General features: G+C 44.2%; 1 long non-coding RNA gene across 4 annotated transcripts in view; it reads right to left on the reverse strand.

Moving 5' to 3' along the window:
• LOC149915908 (uncharacterized) overlaps positions 1-17,359 on the reverse strand; it is a 38,052-nt gene extending 20,693 nt beyond the window's left edge. For 2 of the 4 annotated variants that reach the window (XR_016471371.1, XR_016471370.1), the window contains exon 1: positions 16,505-17,359. This is a non-coding gene — a long non-coding RNA (uncharacterized LOC149915908). The other 2 variants (XR_016471373.1, XR_016471372.1) reach the window with 2 other exon arrangements.
• Between the last annotated feature and the right edge of the window lie 2,440 nt (positions 17,360-19,799).

Raw genomic sequence — 19,799 nt, forward strand, 5'->3', positions numbered from 1 at the left:
ATAAATGGTTACCATGCAAAGCTTGTCTTACACACATCTTTAAATATTTTACTTACCGCTCATCAATCTTCCCCATCCACGCAGCATTCTCAACTACTTTGCAGTAATGGAGCCAGCTCCTTCAGGGAATTTGGGAAGCAAAATATATTCCCACTCTTCTCAACACTATGATGACAGTAACTACAGAAATGTTAAATGGGAGAGGACGCTATGAAGCAGAGAGCTGCTCCAGGTCACTGTGGCATTACCAGATGGGGCTGTAGGACGAGGGCTGGCTCCCGTTGGTCCCACAGGTGATGGGCAAATTTTTGCAGCCCACACTGGATCTCATGAATCCCAGAATGTGGGCAGTTTCATTGGGAAGAACTAAGAGGAGACCAACAAACCAAGCCTGAAACATTATGACAGGTCCCATTATAAAACTTGACAGGTGAATAACATCACTGTTAATAGGCAACATAATAGAATTCCTCCTTTCATCACAGAGAATTGAAAAGGTTGGCAAGTGGTAACACGCATGGTATGTTTTTATTCAAAGCTATTCCAAAATCAAATTCTTTAATCTATAACAACTTACCTCCCATTCAATAACCCCGTAATCCCCCTTTGATCAGTGTAATGTCTGGACACATTTTTATTGACCCAGTAGTAAACTCATGGGACTTACCATTATTTTACTAGAAATGACTGGATATATTTCTCCCTGCAGTCAAGTATTTATCAGGCAGAAGGCAAATACGTGATTCATTGACTCATAATACATTACAGATAAATAATAATGAAAGATCTATGCATCATTCTTGTCAATGTGCTGAAAAGATTTGCTGAATGCTCAGAGGTCAGGGGAAAAAAGTTGAAAGTGTTAAAATCTGCAGGAAAAGAGAATGGATAGTGATGCATAGACTTACTACCAATGGGTAATGGCACACGGCCACAAAAACCAGACTATTAGTACTAGCCAATACACAGCCTGACATCACATCTCAAAAAACATTGTGTCATCACTGTATGTTCCAAATTTAATGCTCCAAATTATCCCACAGCCCAAGGTACAGTTGCAAAATATTTAGGAAGTATTCTGGTTTAAAAAAAAAAATGAGGTTTAAGACATTTCAGGATATCTTTGCAGATCATTCAGAAGCTGAACTGAATAAATTAAATCTGTATAAATGATTTTTCTATCTGAAATATTAATGTGCTGGCCAACTTTCAAACGTCACAAATCAAAATAAAGGCCTACAATGAACTGAATTGGAACACTGAAAGAAACTAAAGCAGGGAACAGTTGTTATTTTCAATCACTCAAATATAGATCTTCTTTATAAAGAATAATGGTGCATCCAAAACGGTCATCTCCTTAAAGTACATAAAGCACTAGAAAGAGAAGGACATAATACATGACTTATTGTTGCAGTGTTGTCAGGTCACCATTTTCTTTTTAAAGTGTTATATTGCTTGAGCTTCTGTTGGGAATTCTCCCTAATAAATCCCCCTTTTTATGTTCCTTTTCAGGACTATCATTTAAAGGATGCTATTAAAAGATTCAGAGAGCTTCTGGAATAACTGCTTGGATCTGGTAACCCCTGGTAGAAAAGAGCACAGCAGCTCCCTGCCATACGCCCCACTTGAATGATAACCAGTGTTGGTGCTAGATGTTTGTCAGGGAGTCTAATAAGCCACCTGGATGCTAGAAAGACTCCAGGTTCAGCTCCTGGTCCTCTGGAACACTCAAAGTGTGACAGGGAGAGTCCCTCCTAGCAGCAGGATTTGGGGAGACACAAGGACATCAACGTGCTGCAGGGTTGTTGTGGGCACAGTCATCATCAGAGCCTGTACCCAGCGGGGGAAGGAATCCCTCTTGACTCACACCCATTGCCTTGGCTTTTGTCCTGAAGAAAACGTATTCCAGAGCCAATCAAACACAGCACATTCCATTGGCCTACAGAATTAGCACTGCTGTGTCTGAATTTGTTCTTCTCAGATAGACATACATGTGTACACGTCTCACATACCAGATTCCACCTAACTAGCCTGGATATACACCTACCCTTGACCTTCAATCGGGTCAGCACTGGATTGTCCTCCCCACACACACTCAGGGGAAGCAGACAGCCCTGCACTTCAGCCTTACTGGTGTCAGGAACAGATATAATGTCACAGGGAAAAAAAAGAAAAATCAAGTTTGCAAAATATTAGGCCAATGCCATCGCAACCAGTGCTAAACAAAGCGAAAGAAACATTCTTAAGCCTCAGGCTCCACAAGGAACAATTCCCATAGAGCCCATAGGTACGGCTCTCTCAGCAGGATGGCTGTGCTGTCCTGGATCACCTGCCTCCTGCTGCCCAAACTTAGAGAACAAAGCAGGAGCTGCTCCTGTATCACACTCCGTATCTATATAACACTCCTGTATCAAAACCCGTTAACTCCCCATCTGCCCTCCTCTATATCCTTTACCCTTGCGGGAGACAAATACCATTCAAGGCAACTAACAAAGAAAGCTCATTTCCTTTGAACTTATTTACAAGTTTTACCATTAAACTTGCCCACATTATGCAAGCAGCTTGCAATCTTCCCTAATTCTCTGACTTTAATTATATAATTGAACAACCCAAAAACTCATTTTTTCCGGGAAACATTAAACATTACCATCTTAATGAAATTCTTAATGAAACGGTCCTCTCTGCATGCAAATGACTGGCACTGGATTTGCTTATCACACTGGTAGACAAAAGGACAAATGCCCTTCATTTTGTCAATCGTCAGGAATCACATCCCTCTCTGCCAACATTCCTCCTAGATAACAGGGAGGGAATCACAGACAGAAGGAAGGCAATGTGGAAGGGTAAGAAGTGGCCAGGAAGGATTGCAAGTTGCTGGAGGCCATAGGGAAGGAAAAAACACAACTAGACTTCCCACACACCTCCTGTTGCCTCTCGCCTCTCCAGCCCACTAATCAGCAGCCCTCTGTTCTGCCAGCTGTACGGGAGAGGAGAATTCAGCCCTTACCAACGGGGCAGGGAAACATCTCTGGTCACAGAATCATTAAGGTTGGAAAAAAAACCACTAAGATCATCTAGCCCATAACCATCAGCCTGTCACCACCATGCCACTCAGTGGTCCCATGTTCTCTTCTGCTGCCCTACCACTTCTCCAGCCATCACCCCAAACAAGACTTGACTTACATGCTGCAGTAAGTTCTCCCAATACAAGCCCATCCTGCACACTGTTAGCACTTTCTTACAGAGTGATTTTCAGCACTGAGGGATGGTGCAGTACCAAGCTCTGCCCAGCTGAAAAGTTTCATCACATCTTTCCATTGCAACCATTGCTTTGTTGTGCTTTGTGCCCAGCAGTTCAAAGACACCAAGAATGTCTTTCATTATTATTCCAGTTCAAAGACACAGCCTCAACATCCACGCTTCAGAAAACAAGGCAGACCCCAGCACTACACCAAAACTCACATCACCAAATCAGCTTGCTCAACTCTCTTCAAAATCTAGTTCTTCCTAAATCTAATTCTCACTGATCAAAAGCAGAATGGTTTTATTCAATAAGCAGTAGTTATTTTTTCTCTCCACTCTCCTGCTTCATTGCACCTTCAGTGTCCTGCCCCCTTTAGTCCAATGTTGCTCCTCATCCTGCTACAGCTCCCAGATTGTTCTGATTATTTATTGGTAATCAATGTCAGGTCCTGGGTTCCTTTCCCTGATTTACACCCTGAACTGCAATTATGGTGGTACACGGGCACAGTAAACCTTAAAACAAAAAGAGAGAGGAGGTTACTAATTTAGAGGGAAAGAAGGAAAATCTGAAGGCGCTAAGCAGAGATGTCAGTACTGCACTATGCAATATCATTCTCCAAGTCATGCAGGTGACAGTGTCCCAGCACTATCTTAAGGAGATCTGGGATGGCGGTGGAAATCTTGCAAGATTTAAAGATTCAGCAGCACTTTGGAAATAGGGATCCAAGCCAGACCTCTGCATATTCTCGGTTAAGGCTGTTCTGCTTCCTCAAACTCCTGTTACTGTGAGATGGCTGTTTTCCCCCAGATGAGGGCAACGTGGTCTTCTCAGTTTTGAAGCTAAAACATGTAAAAACCTGAGTCAGCTACAAACATCTGACAAACTAGCTGATAAGCAACTACAAGAAGATAAGTGAACCACGCAACATTAACCTAGGTGAATTCCTCATGCAGCTTTGAAGCAAAATGTTGGGGAGTCTTGCTCTAACAAGCCAGTTCTCCCCCTAGATTTCTCAGTTGAAAATATCTTCTGAGTTCTGCCCAGGTTTGCAAGTAGGTTCGGCCGGCTCAGCTCTCCATCTCTCCTTCAAATAACATTTCCCCAGCCATAACCCTACCCAGCATTGCACTGGGAATTGATCTGTGCTGGTACTAGAAGTTCTTTTTAAAACTCTGATACGGAAAAAAGACTCTTGATCCCGTGACAGCTGACAATCCTGGGCAACAACAGGAGAATTTCAGCTCACAATTAGCAGCCTTAGTGCTCAAACTTTCCAACTGAAATCAATTGATGCATTTGCCCTGAAGGGTAAGAGAACATTCACAAAGCACAAGGGATCAAGATGTGGCTCTCAAGGCCCAAATCTACTCATTAAAGAAAAATAAATTGAAGCAATTCCATGAGCTTCAGAAGGAATTCAATCCAGTGTACAAGCCACTTTCACCAAGTGCTTTTCATTCAAAGCACTCTACAGGAGAGAAGCATCATTACTTGCTGTAACCCCAGAACTTCTTTCTGTTCTGGTTTGTTTTTTTTCTATATGATTTTTCCTATTCTGTGTATTCCCTAGTTGTGCATTTTTGTCCTACACATTGGTTTGTGTCCTTTGTATCCCATGCTGTATTCGTTGGCAATTATTTATAGGAGGACTCATCCACCCCAAAACCACATCCCTGGCCGTATGTCAGTACAGCTCAGGCTGTTTGTCTCCCAGGAATTCAATCACCTTTCTGCTCGCGGACTGCAGCTCTGCATTCACAACCTCATTCACATCCTCTCTGCAGCAGCAGAGCTTGATCCCCCCGAATACAAGATTCCCATTCAGTCTCCAAATAGAGGGAAGAACTCTAATTTGGGAAAGGTGAACCTCTGAGCCCAGCACAACACCAAAATCCTACTTTCGTCTAAAACTAAGTTGGGCTTTTTTATTTGTTCCAACAGAAAAAATGATTATTTTTTAGTGTAGTAGCATTTGTGACAACAAAATACAACAGCTCAAAAAAACATTACTGCAACATCCCCTCGAACAAAAGTACAATCCCACTATGCTCTATAGGCCAGGGTTTTTTCTTCTGTCCCATTCAGTATTTTCTGTTACCTCTTCCTTTGTGCTCCATTCCTCTTCATTTTTAAAGGAACGGAACACATTTTTCCATCTTTTCTGCCTGCCCTAAAGAGAGGGTATTTCTGCCTTCTCCCCAGCACAGCTGCTGCCCACACACCTCTGCAGTGTCAGCCTCCAACTGTCCTTCCCTGGAAACAACTCTGAAATTAACTTTCCTTCCTATAGAAATTCATACCAGTGCCCCAAACCCAGCTCGCTTCTGTGTTTAAGAGAAGAGCTGCTCCATCACCAGCCGCAAGCACCCAGTTACCAGCAGCAGCTGCTGCACCTTTTCATGCAGCTGAAGCACTCTTGTAATTCAACAAACCCCAGGTAACCCTTATCCAGCAGAGAATCTGCAAAGTTGGGTGGGAAGGGAACCCTTCAGCAATGGGAGGGGCAGCAGAAATTGTCACTGAGATGCTCCCAAAGTGCTGACTGTGCTGCTGACCACCAGGAGCAGCCCCCTGGCCACGCTCCGCAGCTCTCCCCTAGAAGGATGCCCTTTCTGAAGGAGGCATATTGATGGCAAACAACCATCCCACCAACCTGCAGAGAAAGGTCACCAGCATCCATCTCATCTGCTCTGCAGAGATTCTGTGGATTACAACAGAGCAACTGTATTATTCCAGCTAATGAGAACGTAAGGTTTCATTAATGACTTCCACAGTCACTTAAATCCAACCTTAGCAAATTAATTTTGCAAAACAAAAAGTGACTAGCCAAATAAACTCCACCACAGCTTGACAGCCAGTAAAATTATATGAGTTAATGTTTGTTTAGAAAACAGACGACGAAAGCGCAAGGGGGAGCACGGAGCGAAGGATTAATATTCAGCCAACAACTGGCTTTTAAATCAGCTCAAGAGACAGGGAAGGCAGCCCTAACTGCTGCCACATCTCTGCAATGGACAGGGAAGACTATCACCTTTGCACAATATATTGAACCCCAGATCTCAGCCACCCCACGGAATCAGTTGGTCTCACCAGCAGCATCCTGTCCTGTGGCAAACCAGAGGTCAGGAGTGCCAGAAGCAAAGGTTGGTCACAGCTCTGGCACCCACAGCCAACCACACGTGTAAGCATACAGGGACACACACATAGGCACAGGTTTCCTAGAATTATACTGGCAATAAACTATTTGCAAAGTATAGAATCATAAAATCACAAGATTGGAAAGGACCTACAAGATCACCTAGTCCTTCCGTCCTCCTATCACCATTACTACCTACCAAGCTACTAAACCATATCTCATAGCACCTCATCCAGATGCCTTTTGAACACCACCAGGGATGGTGACTCCACCACCTTCCCAGGCAGACCATTCCAGTGCCTGACCACTCTCTGAGAGAAAAAGTTTCTCCTTATATCTAATCTGAATCTCCCCAGCGCAACTTGTGGCCATTTCCTCAGGTCCTGTCTGTTGCCTGAGGGAAGAGGCTGACCCCTTCCTCATCATAACCTCCCTTCAGTGTGTACTTCATAGTGCGTACTTAACTTGAAGCAAAAAAAATATATAAATAATAAGAATTCAGACTGGTTGCTTTTTTAGAATATTTCTTTTGAAATCAAAGAGATATAGCAGGAACCTTGCCTGCCCCAAAACTCATTTCCTCTCACACAGAAAAACATCAGGACTGGGTCAGCAAAGGGAAAGGAAATCACTAAGCAGCAGCTCTGAGCCTTGCCCTGAGGGGTGTTTAAGGCAGGCAGCCGCACAGCTCCTGTTTCACAAGGTACTGCTGCAGGCTTTAGGAAGCACGTGGATAACAGATTGGCTTTACCACCCAGCAAATCTGACTTGGATGAAATGAACACAGAATGGCATCTGAGAAGGGCTAAAACCAGAAAGCCCCACCAACCACCCACTGCAGCTCTGTGTGAGCACCGGCCCCATCATGACATCACAGAAAGGCACAGGGGTTCAGGAGCAGCAAACCACACGCACTGGCAACTACATGGCAGCACAGCGCACCTCAGAGAAACACAATTAAGCATCAGCAATGACCCATTTCCTTGCACAGCAGGGAACAGCGGAGCTAATCTGGCACTGAGAGGGAACACACTGTGGGCTTCCCCACGCCAGGAGTGCTCGCTGCTAACACACGCACCGCCTGCACTAATCCACCTTGACCCAAAACTGTTGACCGTTTCTGTTGAAAGAAATAAGTGGGGGATTAAAAGGAGAAATCCTGAAATCCAACAGACTTGAAATTAAGCTGGCAGGGAAAGTGAGCTGCTGAGAAGCAGCAGTTTGCACGGGGGGGGGAAGAAGGAGGAAATGCACAGAGCTGCTGCAGGTGAGGGGAGTTTGGGGGTGCAGCAGCAGATCCCAGTCATCCCCTCACCAGCACTGAGGTTTGGGTGCTTGATCCAATCCTCTGACATTCACTTTCCAGGGAACACGTTGCAGTGTGACAAACCACACAGCCAGCTGTTTGCACTTCATCCAAACGGCAGTGACAGCTGCTCCTGATGCTCACTGCCACCTTCTCCCCCTGCCACACTCACTTTCCTTTGCCTAAATCCACAGCCATTTGTATCTCATTTGTTACCAGATACAACAAGCCAGATCCCTAGCTGATGCTAACCAGCAGAGATCCCAGACCTGAATCAGAGCAGTGCTCGTTTATTCCGGATGAGGATCTGACCTCACAACTTCCAGTGCTTGAGCTGTAATAGAAGTAGGATCAGACCAGAACATTACATACCTGGAAGACTTCCAAGATGCTTTCAGGTGCTACAGAAAGCAAAGCCAGTAATTCTGCCGTTCCTAAGTTTTATTCTCTCTCAAACAACACAATGGTGCAAAGGAATCTTTTCCAGCAAGCATACTCCTCCAATTAACATACATGCCAAGAGCTGCCATGAAGTCTTGTGACAGGGAAAAAATTCCAGGGATACATCTGGTCCATTTTCTAACTCAAACCTAACTTACATTCAGTTTTTCCACTCCAAAAAGCAGTCTGGCGAGGTGCTTTGCACAGACACAGAGCTTCCCCAGTCCAAGACTGGGTGTTTTTTTAAGCACCTCTGCAGGTTTCTCCCCCAAGCCTGGGAGCACGAGCCCATCCCCAGCAATCTCATGTCTTACTTTGCCTATCACTATTAATGTCGAGTTAACTAATTGAATTCAAGTTGCTTAATTGAAACATGTGAAGTGCAGCGCTTGTTTCTAACGCAGCAGGAAGGGGAGAAGTGAGTTTCAGAGCTGTCTGCATTTGTGGACAATTTTTTTCCTACCTTGACATAGAATGGGATGTTCAAAACAATTTGAGACTATTTGAATTCCTACCTAAGAGCGAGAGAGGAGATCTTCCTTCTGCACAACAGCATTGCTGTAAGTTTTGTTTAGCTTGCGTGGGATACAGTTAATTACAGTAATTTATCAAAGTGGCACAAGGTAACATTCACACACAAAGTTTTTCCCGCAGTCAGAATCCTTACTTTTATACGAGGCTGGGTTGTGCTAATTGAATTTTCACTTGGGTAGATAAAATCTTTAACAACTCTGGAATAACGAAGCGCTCTTTGTTCAATGATGTGAATCAGAATGATTTACAGCACCTTTCACATAATCACGTTAATTTTGCTTTCATATGATTAATTAAAACAATATGTTCTTTCTTTGTAAAATAGAATTAGCGCACCCAAGGAGACAGGTTGCATTGCAAACTTCTTTTTCTGATAATAAAAGCAATTTTCACACATCATCTTTTTGGCAAAGAGAAGTAAACATACTTAAGTGGGCAAGAAAACCACAGCCAGGGTCGGATCCCTTCCTGGTGCATCACCAGTGAGCTGAGAAGATTGCACCAGAGTTGATCTAGCTCCATTGCTGTGAAGCTGGCCTGGACATCCCAACAACAGAGTGAGTAATGGCATCAATGAGCTATGAATGATAACAGATACTTCGCAGAGACCTGAAGCCATGCAGATTCAGATGATGAAGCTCAACACAGATGAGAAAAAAAGATCACGCTGAGCCCTACATCATGCAGAAGCAGCACATAGCTCATTTTACACAGCCCTTTTCAAGGCTGGCAGAAGGCTTTGTGCCCAATTCTGGAACCTCTCCAGAAGAAAAACCACGAGCTCTTTGCTCTTCCCTAACAGGCCTAAAAAGCAGAACATAACCCAGAGTCTGAGGGAAGTTCTTTGGAATTAAAGGACTATGATTTCAGCAAGCAGCAACTGCAGCACAACTCAGCACCTGGGTCATGGCTGCACAAACTTGGCCTCCCCCACCCAGGATGGCCCAGGAACTCCCCCTCCTGATCTTTTCATCCAAAGGTGACAATGGAGGAAATGGAGAGTACCTCAACCAAACCAGCCAGCCACAAGAGGGGAAAGTTTGGATGATGCTGGAGATGCCCTAGGCAGCCCTGGCTGTAGCAGACCATTTGATAGACATCACTTGTGTTGCTAATTAAACAGGTGCTGGATTAACCTGGCAGTGCCCAGCAGTTCCTGCTGTTGAAGTGACCAAACCACACGTAGTTAACCAAATAATCAGCAGGAACTGCTCCTGCAGTTGCAGAAGTGGTCATTTAGGACTCATGCAGATATAATGAACAAATTCAGCAGGGCCTCACTCTGTACTGGGTACCAGAGAAATAAGAATTGTCTCAAAAGCTGGGGTGTTTTTTTTTTGTTTTGAATTACTCTAGTTTTATATTACTGTGTCTTAGAGAGGATCTAAATGATACTGCCAAGGTAAATCCTAATGGAATACCCTGGATAATGAGACCTGCTATGTGAGAGTGGCAGAGCAGATCCCATGGTGGGCTCTGGAGGAGAGGCAGCTGCTCTGGCTGATGGCAGGAAGGGAAGAGGGAGCCTTAAGAGACTCTCCAGTGGTATCAAGGGGCTGATTTTTCAACCTGATGTAAGAGAATGTACACTCATGACTGTCATTACCATTAGCAGCGATCAAGGATGGCTGAACTCCCCACATACAGCACTGAGCATTTACCTCCGTGTGCTCCTGTTTTATTCCACTTCAAGCTTGCACTGAGGCACTGGCCCAGGGAGGTTACTCACTTCAAAGTTTCTGTACCTACCAAAAAGTCTCTAAGCAGAACAGTGCAGGCTTTCTCTGAGAATCACTAGTAAACCCAGGGACACCAATCACAGGGGAGAACATCAGCACAAGCATTTGACAGTTTCATGGAGTAAGACCTCCTCTTCTTCTTGTACTTCATGGGTTAAAATATTTATATTGGTATCAAACAATTAGCTACGTTTTTTTTTTTTACCTGCCAGGCTGTTGCTGTACCGCAGAGATGTGCATAACCAACTAGTGTCAATGAAGTATCCGTGGTGTACAAAGCATCCATCTCTACGTCTGTTTGTCTGCTCCAGCAGAGATGGGTGTGTGGCTGTTTTAAGAATTCCCATCGCTGCAAGGAAGTCACTGTGTGCACGGATCTCTGCAGGGCAGAGGATGAGCAAAACAGCAAACCACATGTGACAGGTCACTTAATGCATTTCATGGCAGTGCTTAGGGCTGTAGTCAAACTATCTACTATCAGATTCTAATTCAAGCATCACGACTGCTTCTCTTTCGCGGCTGATTAGCAAGCTGCAGTCGAGGAGCCCCGGCCAATGTCTGGCCCCAATCCCTCCATGCACTCTGAGCTCAGACTACAGCACAGGAAAATGTTGTGGCCCTTGGATGCTCTTGTGCTGAGGGTAGAATAAAACAAAACACACCTGGAAAAGCATGGGGAGAACAGAGCAAGGGGTGACTTTCAGCTTAGGGTGGCTCAGCCATAGCCGGTACGGTCTGCATGTCCTCGTGCCACTGGAGCCAGAGCCCACGCATGCTGCACACCACGGCCACCTCCCCACTGGTTGGCATTTCTGCTTCTCTAAAATTAAATTAATGACTGAATTAAACTAATAATTGACTCACTTCCAAATGCGGTCTCCCGGTACACTTGACTTAGAACGGGCTTCTCCTGGGAGGCACTGGGGAGCTCTCGTTGTATTACTTATGGAATCAGGGCTAATTAAATTAATTTTTTGAGGGAATGTACTTAATTTCACAGATGGTGGCTGCCTGTTTCTCGTGTAACCAGGGCCACACAGTTGCCAATAACTTCTCACTTTCCCCATGATGTAAGAGATAATAATGATTCCAATTATTAAAGTCACCTTGAAGGGGAGGCCTTCTGTCAAGGGGAGAGCCAACAGCGGGCCACCACTTGGGAGAACACTGGTTCCCTTATTCCTGGTACCTCACTGCCATCCCCTCAACTCCCACTGAGGCACAGAAGGCTCAAAGAGAAGAGCTGCACTCCGCTGTGCTGACATTATAAGGCCTGCAGTACACGATTAAATTAGAGTCTTGCTACTCCCTCTAGGACCACATACTGTTATTTGCAATACAGTTGAGCTGCACTTAAAATGAGGACTTGTGAAAGGAATAGACTACCATAAAAAGAATTAATTTTCTATACTCCAGATCAGAGCTGCAGCACTCAAGTCAGTCCTTTGGAGGTGAATAACCAAAAAGCAGTAAACCTATTAAAAAAATAAATTTTTACTACACAAAAAGGGTGAAATAGCGACCTGCCACATGAATAGCTCAGTTAAATGAATACATTTTCTGTTTCACAAATCAAAGCACATTTCCCAGGGAAAAGGACCTTTTCTGAACAAAATGCCTCTTTTAGGATTAGGTAGGTTGGAACTGTAGCTCCACTTTACAACATGGCTGTGCATTAATTAGCAGGTTTTTACTAGAGCAAGAGTTATGGATGCAGTTAGCAAGAAAATCAAAGAGGATGATCAGAATAGTTGGGCAGTGAAGAGTGACCGAGACTGTTCTGCATGCAGTGTGCTCTGGAGCTGCCACCTTCTGTCAGTTACACATAAGGGTGGCTGGAAGGCTTCAGGTGGAGGCACTGCTTAGAGACAAGTGCTCCCTTTCCCAGGGACTCTGTTGCTTTAGATTTCTCACCTGCAGCCATTGCACATCCAGTCCGTTCACACCTCCACCGCTTGTTTCCCAGGGGTCACAGCAGGGACTGGCTGCTGTCATAGGTTCTGCCATCAGGTCCACCCTCTGCCTGCACAGGGCCTGTGCATCAGTTGTGCATCTCTTGGGCAGTCCCAGTCATCTAAAGCTGCACTACTTATATTATAAGTCCTGGGATAAGTCATGATAAAAGAAAAGTTTGGGTTTCCCCTCAGGCTGACACTGACATGCTCCCAGTCCAGCTACACAGATGAAGGCAGGAAGCTGAAGCCTTTACAAAGCAAGAAAATGTTTCTAGGAGCTACAGACATCAGAAAGTTGAAGAGTCAAAGTTAAAATGGCAGGATAAGCCACCGTTATGTGAACCCACAGCACCCCTATGATGGAGAAAGCAAAGTCTGCCTCGCCCACATCCCACACAAATTCATGCAGTCCCTCTATTCTTCCACAGAAACATTTCTATTTACCTTAAAAAAAGATGTATCCAGATTCTGATGAGCTCTTGCTGCTTCTCACTCTCCCCCTCGAGAAGCCTCTTTCAGAGAGCATCCAACACAGCACAGCACGGCCCTACCTGGCAGAACCCAGCTGATCCCCAGGCTTTACACATCAGCAAAATCTGTCTTCTTTAGGGTCACTTAAAGAGCTCAAGAGTCCAACAGCACTGCTTGCAGTAACGCATTCCTCCCCCCCTGCCTTGCTCCCCTCTCAAACACCCTTTCAATTTTGCTGGACTAAAGGCAGGGGTAAGGTCAGGCAGCCGACAAGGCTCCTGGGATACTGCAGGGGCCATAAACCAACCAGAATTAAAGCAGGATATATATGCCAGGTTATCGAGCCCATTTCCTGCCCAGCGCAGTTTAGTGGCCCATGACACATTCCCTTGTGCTTTATCTACAGGTCCTGAGTGGAGCTCAGAGCCATTCATTCTGGTCACTGGGATCCTGCAGCTCTTCAGGTGACACGTGGGCTGGTTTGATCCTACACCTGCAAAGATCGTCTTGTCTAAGAAAAAGGCATTTGGTGTATAAAGGCAGAGATAAGAACTTACTCCTGCAGAGACGAGTCCCCAAGGTTTCAGGGTTTTATGCACTACCAGCAAGTTCATTGTACTTGTAAGATCTGTCCACATCTCCAGTGCTTTAAAATCCACATTTGAAAAGAGTCTGCCTTCCCCCACCCCCCACTTTGGATTTTCAGAAGGCTGGAAAGGAAGAAGGGGAAGAGGGAAAAAAAGTCACAAAATAGGACCAGCTCCAAGAATATCAGCTACTTGTCAGCTCTGCAAAATATCCACTAATTTATAGAGGAGAAGTGTATAGGTTCTTTCAGAGCAATACGTCAAAGCTTTCTCACTGTGATACCTAGCTTTATTTGGCCTTCATATTATGGACCAAATTGGATTTCTTTGGTTCTGGATAAAATGCATAAGGGTGATGTACACTGTGATTTATTACCCTAAGTGCTTAAAAGGCCTCCTACTAAATTTGTTGTGACCTTATCACACTTTAAAACCCAAAGTAAATAAGTGCAGCAAGTAAAGGTTAACAACACACCAAATAAAACAAACAGCAAGCGCAGAGGATGGGACCTACTCACATTGCTGGCATGCTCCAGGGAACAGCATTACCACATGGTCTGACAGCATGAGAGGAGAGCCCAGGGGGCACAGAGCCTTCGAGATGGCAGAGAGACAGAATGGACTTCAGCTCCCCAACCCAGCAAACATGACAGCCCAGCTCAGTGCTTTGCAAGGACGCATTTTCCTGAGCTACTCCCAACATCTGCGCCTACAGGATGCACAAGTCCTCAGGCTGGTCAAAGTCAAAAAAGAGCTGAACTGCTTCCACGTGAGCCAAGAGGTCAGAGCTACCCACTTCTGGAGCAGACAAACCACCAGATAACAAAGAACAGATCAACACAAGAGCTATTGTCATGTTCAGTGCACCAGTTAGCATCCCTGTCCAGACAGAATATTGAATCCTTCCGGAATAGCTCTGTATCCACAAAAAGAGCCTTTAGAGAAAGGAACCTCACGCTATGATTTGAAAGCGGTCATCAGGACAAATTTATCCCAGCATTTTAATGAGCACAGTCTTTCGTCCATGTATTTTCCCTATAGTAGCATTTACTTCCTGACAGATCACACCAAGATCAACTTCGGCTCCTATCCTTCCAGTACATAAAGTAAGCCTACAAGAAAACTGGGGAGGGCCTCCATCAAGGAGTGCTGTAACAGGACAAGGGGGGACAGCTTGAAACTGGAAGAGAGGAGATTTAGGTGCAGTTTTAAGAGGAAATTCTTTACTCAAAGGGTGGTGAGATGTTGGCACTGCTGCCCAGAGCTGTGTGCCCCATCCCTGGAAGTGCCCAGGCCATGGCTGGGCCCTGTGCAGCCTGAGCTGGGGGAGGTGTTCTGCCCATGGCAGGCATTGGGACTGGGTGGGCTCTTAGGTCCCTTCAACACAACCACGCTATGATGCTATGACACCTTCTCATGCATCTCTCAAACATTTTCAGGTTTACCCAAATAAAAATACCATTAGGAATTAGAGAACCTCTTGGAGAAACACCAGCAACAACTTATGAACAAATCCAGACCAACTCATGCAAAAACAAATAAACCACTTTGAAACAGTATCTTAAAGAGATTCCTTGCTGTTTTCTAGAGGTAGACAGTCTCAACCCCAGGTGTTCATCATTACAAGAACAGCTTAAAAAAAGTAAGTAAAGCTTTGTACAACTCAGAGCAACGGGACACATGTTCCCACATCCCCCCAAAATCAGAACCTGATCAAATGAAAGCAACATTTAAAAAAGCAAACTTCATTATGAAGCCTCAGGAAAGTGTTTGAAGTCACCAGGACAAAAGAAAACCAACAACAAATCCTGAATAAAAGCTGAAGCTGGTTGTGTTTGTCTGGTACTCAGCCTGATTATAACAGTGGTTTTGTTCCATAGCAGACATATTCCAGACATTGCAGGTGAGTGTGAGCTTCTGAGAACTTACCCCAAATGTTAAAGTGTTTGAATATAAGATGTAATACTCCAGGCCACATTTTCTTTTGATATATCAGCAAAGGCAAGGGAGACTCAGGTCATTAGAATCTCCCTCTTACTTATTGTTACAACAATTGTAATAATAAATTCATTATTTTCATAATTACTGCATTATAATTTAGTAATAGGTTCACATTAATTTCAGAAGTCTTACTACAAGGCATTATCCAAACAAAATAAGAAACAATTAGAATTAAATTAATCTAAAATCCTACTTACAAGCCATTACACAAGCAAAATAAGTAATACATACCATGAAATTTATCTAAAATCCTATTAAAAATGATGACTTCGAGGCCAAAAGAAATAAAAAAAATTATTAGAAGTACAAGGAAAAAAAGCAGAATTTTTCTGCTGTGTTTCTCCAGCAGAAGCAGCTAGTGAGCCACAGTGCTAGACCAGAGAGGCCAGGTAGATGGCAGGCAATGAATCCAGCACCCCCCCAGGGCCTCTGCATTCCTCCTAGACTGGTCCTAGCCCACACTTCTCATTCATCCTGTCTCTACCCCCTAACTACTCTCCTCAGGGTGTTATCACACCAGTCACTCACTCTCAACACTGCAGCCAGGACTCCTGATGCCTTCAAGCCTTGAGGTGAAGAAATTCCTTCTCTCTAACTGCAAAAACTCTAACTGCAAAAAAGCCCCCATGCCTTCTCCCTGTGAGCCCCAGCACACACCTGCATCCTTCCCATGTGAACACAAGCACCACCTGTGCTTCACCCCCCTGCTCCATCAATGCCCCGACTCTGCTGAGCCAACCCAACTCCTGAGCCCCTAATCACAACACCTGGGTAGGTTAAACGTGGCTACCCATTATATAACACCAAAGTATTTCAATGAAAAAAGCCTTTAACAATCAGCACATGTCTACTGTAGTGAGCATTTGTGCACTTGCAGAAGGGATAGCAGGTCTAAAGTTGTTACTTGTTCCCTCAGGCTTCTGAGATCTTTGTGGTACGATCTATTATTATCTTAAATCATAAAGTGCTTTATTGTTTGCTGCTTGGGGGAGTGTAGCAATTGGACAGCTCAATACATTAGGAAAGGTGTTGCAACAAAGGTGTGATGACAGAAGGACCAGTGCAACAGAAAGGGAAGAAGATTGCTTACCTGTATCAGAAGATTCCAGATTCATGGAGAAAAGCTTCACCAAGGATGGATCTCCAGAAAGAGATCTTTCCCCAGTGGCAGCCAGCCCTTAAATAAGGTCTAAGAGAGGTGCAGCCAGGCTCCATCCCTTCTGGTGGCACTAAATTGCCTTCACCTGTGCTCCCAGGGCTGATGGGGTCCTTTCCCCAGCTGCTCAATCAGTGGCTCAGGCCGTGACTCAGCATTCCCACACAGGGAGCACGTAGCTACGTCCTGCCTTGGACTGTTCTTTTGAATTTCCCTCCATGAAGCCACAGCAGTTTGTAAGTTAAAACCCTCCAGGTCTTTCATGTTAAGCATGTGTCAAATTGTTCTTGCTGGAAAGATGCATTTTCTCTGCAGCAATGAAGTCATGTTAAGGCAAAAAAGCTGTGCAAGTAATAGTGGTAACCCTAATGCACTTCCACAGCACATCTCAATATCTAGGTCACATACAGCAGTAGGATGAACATCACAGATCAGATTAGCATCTGTTATGCCCCACAAAGGGCACAAGGTCCTAACAGCACCCTATTACATGAGGAACTTGATCTGTGTCCTGTTTTACATATGAGAATATGTCCATGTTCAGAAACGCATTAAAGCAAACACTTAACTCCACCCTTGTCAGTTAACTCCTGTTTCTGCATTCCTGGAATGAGTCATTAACTTCATTTCATCTGTTCAGATCCAAAATCTTCACATTCAGCTCCAAAAATGGAACCCCTTTGATCTCAGATTGCCGCTAATTCATAATTGATAACCCAGACTGGAAGGAAGGGGAAAGCTTCACCCCCATTAGTCGTTCCATTTAATATGTTCTGGTGCTTCAATTATGCAAAACTCAACTCTCAGGGTCTGACTGCCTTCCAAAATGTGAGTCAATGGGGGAAAGAGGAAAACCTAGATTGAATTATTCCAGCTGTAAATCTTTGTAATAGCATAGATGTCACGAGAGTGATATCCAACACTGAACAATTCTGTTTATTTTCTGAGCTGTTGCTCCATAGAATTCCCAAGGCATCCATTAATGACTTCAGAGAGTTCAACAGAGAAGGACTCATTCTCTCCCTCTTATATTCTTTGGTCAGGTCATTATGCTGCTTGCTGTAATGACCCTTTTTGGCTCAAGGCACTAAAAGCCTCCGAATAATATATGCCCTGGTAAGCGAGTAAGTGAGAAAGAATAATTAACACAAGTCATTTTGTCCTTTACTTTGGAGAAGGCAACTGTCAATTCTTTCTGAAGACATTTAAATTATAAATGTTAAGAATATGAGTGCAATGAAGAAAACAGTAATGTGCAGGCATCACTCGGGCAAAACACGTTTCTCCACAGGGAGATCGACAAAAGCAAGACTGCGCAGCAGGGAGCTCAGTTAAAATGGCACAGATGCATACACCACCTTACACAAACATCCAGCAATGAAAAATATGTAAGTGACTATACCTAGCAGCTGGTTGTGTTTGAAGAAATGTTGTTTGTCTTTTAGTTCTCTTGGATAAAACTGTACAAACTCCCAGGAATCAGAGGGAAATAAAGAACGCAGTTGCATGGGTGCTGTTCAAGTGAGGTGAACTTCTTCATAGCACAGCATGTCCCACTGAAATCAGCCAGATTACCCATTCAGGGTGTCTAGGTCTGATAGTTGTCCAGAAATCACCTATGTTAGCACAAGAAGAAAAAACGTAGAGCAATTTCCTACTGGTTTGCATGGAGTAACTGATGGAGATCACGCTGTAGCAAAAGACAAACTCCAGCTGAAAGTTCTCCTGGATAGGCCCATGATAAGGTCTGTTTTCTGGACATCATCACAACTTTTTCAGGGGCTTATAGGTTCTCTGCCCTCCTTATCACAGACTTTCTAGAAGTTTCACTCTCTTCCAGACTTGTCCTAAACTGTCAAACTTGGTCAGCAGGTTCTGACAGCACCGGGGAGTCAGCAAATATCTGCAAACAATGCAGGTGGGATAAGCTTCCTTTCTGTAGTAAACCATGCAGAACAAACACAAACAGTTTGCAGCAGAACTTCATATCCTCTCTTTCCTTTGCTGTTTCTTTACATGAATTTCCCACAGTGACACAGTAAACTCAAAAGCTTACAGCAAATAGAGGGAACATCTTCACTTTCTGCCAGAAAGCCATCACCTAAACATCCTTGCATTTTCTGTAACATTTTAAGGGATAAAACATTAACGTTTAACAACACTGAATCTATCAAGTTCTCCAGGCCTCCCTTGCTCAGCTCTTACTTCTCTGCTGAAATCCCTTCACTGCTCTCAAGTCAAGGAGTAAACCATGTACTTGCCACTGCTTTTGCCCCCCTGGCATTCTCTTTCCCTCCCAGATGTCCCTTCCTTTCTCAAAGGAAAGTTAGTCACAGCCTTTCACCAGTCGATAAAAAACAGCCAGCCTGGTTCTCTGGGCAGTCCAAATCCTTCCCCAGACCCCAGGACAAGGGCCACCCTACACGTTGCACAGGTTCCATAGCCAGCAGGATTGGGGCTTTGATCCAGGGCCAGTTCTTTCCTCCCCCTTTGCTTCTCCTCCTTTGCTGCATGTTCTCCTGTTGTTCCTGTTTTTCCACAGACACCTGCCAAAAGAAAAACAACTCTGCACCTCAAAGACATTTTAATAATTCATATTCAACTTCAGTTCCCACAAGTTTAATAAACAAGTACTTATTCGAATACAATCATTTCCTCTTAGAATGGGCAGTTTTTAGGAATGAAATAACAATAATTGTCTCTAAGAATATGTATGAATAACAAACATTCAGCCTTCCTGGTTTTGTTGTTTGGTTCATGTGCATCAAAGCCTTCCCTGCTGCTCTCCTCGCCTTTGTTTTAGCAAAGATTCTGCTTTTAATTGGGTTCAAACCAAAATCTGTGTGTAAAAAAAGCTACACACAGCAACCAGCTCATCCAGGAATCCATGGAAAGTAACAGAAGGGACCGAAATTAGATTATTTCAAGAGCTCTCGTGGATTCATAGGAAAACAGTTTTATTGCACTTGTAGAGGAGCCTATTTCTTTAGCCCTCTGTTGGGATGCTTTAAGACCCAATTCCTCACCAAGTGGAAACAGTGGAGAATAGAGTAGACTGTGCAAAACTAAAACAAACCCAGACATTGTTAAGTGGCATCCACAATAAACACGTCTACTGATTATCACACACCCTTAAGCCTTCAATGTTCGTTGATCCCAAAAGCTTTGGGCCAGTAAGCAGAAGTCTCAGAGGCCAAGGTGTCTTATTCCAAGTTCTATTTCTTATTGC

Source organism: Phasianus colchicus, chromosome 15 (assembly GCF_987193195.1).
Source record: "Phasianus colchicus chromosome 15, bPhaCol1.hap1.1, whole genome shotgun sequence".
Lineage (NCBI taxonomy): Eukaryota > Metazoa > Chordata > Aves > Galliformes > Phasianidae > Phasianus > Phasianus colchicus.